The following is a 3,133-nucleotide window of genomic DNA, read 5'->3' on the forward strand; positions in this document are numbered from 1 at the left end:
AAATCCCAAGTAGGAGTTTGAAAAAGTAGGTTTTCCAGTTTTTGCAATTTTGCTGGTTAAAAAGTCGTCCCCCAAATGTGCCTGACCACGCCCATGTGATTCAACCCTATTCAGGGAATCTGAGGATATGAGGTTTTTTAATATGTGACATACAGTGTGGGAGTTATAGACCAAAATGCATATGCCTTGGTTCTATGGCCCCCTGCTGGTGGACATATATAATTGTTTGCGTCTCAGTTCCGTGCAGGGGTCTGGACCAACCCTCCAAATGTCAGCACTCTACCATGTACGCTTTAGGCTGCAGGAACAGTTGGAGCCGGATTCCCTGCATTCACTGGAATGGGACCAATGCATTAGGAATGCAGAAGGAGGAATGTGTGGGACTGGGATTTGTTGTAATAAATTACACCCACGTTGACCAATCATTACCAAACTTTACAGCTGGTCTCAGGAGTGAACCCACATCATGCTCACTGAATTTCGTGTGAATCGGACCAACTTTTTTGTGACTTGGTTTTTCTCTGCTTATAGCGCCACCTATTGTCTGATTTGTGCCAAATTTGGTACAGAGCCTCTGGTTTATCTCTAAAATAAGTATATTAACTTTGATGTGGATAGCATTTATTTTGGCAAAGATATGCAACAATATGTGTTTTTTCGCTAGCAAAAAAATTTGTTCGTTTATAACTAGCACATTTTTTAAAGCAGCAAACTAATCATGACAACTTTAGATCAGAAGTCTCTGGAGATTGTCTGTGCAAAGTTTGAAGCCAATGGGGCTTAAACCCTAGTAGGAGTTCGAAAAAGTATGTTTTCGATATGTAGCGACTTAGAAAGTAAAATATGCAACGGAAGTGGGTGGGGCCTATGTCAGAAGACTCACCTCTATCCAAGGAATACAATGATGTAAAGTTTATGAAAGTGTCATTTAAAATGTGGACGTTAGAGGCAAAAACGCGTATTTGTCCGTTATAGCGCCACCTAGTGGAGCACATCCACAGTTTTTGCTCTGGTAGATCTGTGTCCTATTCTATAGGGTCCATAGAAATTTCACAGCCCTCAGCAGAACAGTTCAGCTGTAGGAAATGTTTGTTGTTTAACTTGTAATAAGTCACGCCCACATTGTTTAGCCACGCCCACCTTCAAGATATGGCCTCAGGAAAGGCCCTTCATCATACCCACCAAATTTCGTAGAAATCGGTGCAGCCGCTTAGGAGATATACATTTTCCACATTTGCAGCGCCCCCTAGTTACCAACATTCACCAAATTCGGCTCATACCCTCACAGTCACATGAGAACCAAGGATCTAAGACCTGGTGTTGAAAGTATTTACTTTGACTGAGATATGTAAGAGTTAGCATTTTTTTAGCTAGCTACAGAAATTTGTTCTTTAATTATTTGCGCATTTTTCGACCAAACAAAATTCTTGTAATAACTTTGGATCAGGCCCATGAGAAGAGTGTATGTGCCAAAATTCATGCAGATCAGACAAACTCTCACATCGGAGTTCGAAAAAGTATGTTTTTCAGTTTTCACCATTTTGCGGGGAAAAAAGTCATGGCGGAAATGAGCGTGGCCTAGCTCACTTGATTCTGTACTATTCAGGGAATCCGAGGATATAAGGTTTTTGAATGTGCGACATATGGTGTGGGAGTTATAGACCAAAACGCATTGTCCTTGATTATAGCGCCCCCTGCTTGTGAATATATGCGCATTTTTGCGTCTGAGGTCCCTGCAGGGGTCTGGACCAACCCTCCAAATTGCACCGCCGTACCATGTACGGTTTAGGCTGCAGTAACAGTTTTATCAATGGAAGAATAAAAATATTGATGAATAAAAATCCGTACAAAAACAATAGGGTTCCACAGCACCGCTGGAACTGTGGAACGCGTATGCTGGCATACGCGTTCCACAGTCCCCGTGGGCTTGGCCCCCTAATTAAAAAAAAAAAACATAAGAAAAAATGCACTAATAAGTTAACTGGTTAATCTAAATTGCCCATATGTGTGAATGTGAGAGTGATTGGTTGTTCATCAGCCCTGTGATGAACTGACGGTACCTCCAGGGTGTATCCTGCCCCCTGCCCCTTGCCCCTCGCCCCCTGCCCATTGGTAGCTGGGATAGGTCCTAGCACTCCTCTGACCTTCTCGAGGACTAAGTGGTTCAGAAGATGAATCAACAAATGTATGAATGAATAAAAAAAAAGAAAAGATGATATTTACCTAATAACAATAATAATCATAATACCTCTACCTTTATCTTCTCATTTTTTCCCACTTGATTTGCTGTGTCCTAGATTTTTTTGGACAGATTTCTCTGACTTTGCACAACATTGGACTTATTTTTAATCACAGCCACATTGTTGTACTTAGTGACATTTATATTATATTTCATATTTCTATCCATTCTATAAACTTTTTTTGTCTTAGTTTTGTTCTATTTAGATTTTAGTGTTGATTAACAGTTTTTATACTGGACATTTGACAGAGCTTGTATATATCATGTCTGTTGTTGGACTTACTTAATTTAATGTAGATACTAACAACAAAATATATGACACAGTAATTTTTTATTTTTAGGTATTTTAATTCAGAAATGTTACATAATAGATCTTAAAAAAAAAAAAAAAAAAAAAAAAAATCGAAGAAATTAGGAAAAAAGATGACCTCCAACACCTTGAGATTATTTAGTTTAGGAAATGTGGATGAAAACGAATATCAGCCATCAGATATTAGTCTTTTTAATGACATTAATATGTTATGACACATTTGTGAAACAAGGGAAGTGTGTAGATACAGCAGCAAATGAACAATTTGCAAGTAAATATTGATAATGTGCTTGTTGGTGAATCTTTGTGCAACAACAATAAACTGTTTAGTGACAACAGTGATTTATGGACACATTCATTTTATGACTTGGAAAGAAAACTCCATATGTTTCTCAATTTCCTCAAGTTTCCTTTTCATTAAGTGTGTATTTTTAGGTAGCAGAGACGTGATGTTAGGAATAATCAAAATTCAGGCTGCACAAATGCCCAAAAGCAGAGCGCCAATTAACTGACGCTTCTGAGAAAGGACTAGGTTAAAAACACCACCAAACTCACACAGCATCTCTGCCACTTTAACTTCAGAC

Source organism: Sphaeramia orbicularis, chromosome 20 (assembly GCF_902148855.1).
Source record: "Sphaeramia orbicularis chromosome 20, fSphaOr1.1, whole genome shotgun sequence".
In the NCBI taxonomy this organism is placed as follows: domain Eukaryota; kingdom Metazoa; phylum Chordata; class Actinopteri; order Kurtiformes; family Apogonidae; genus Sphaeramia; species Sphaeramia orbicularis.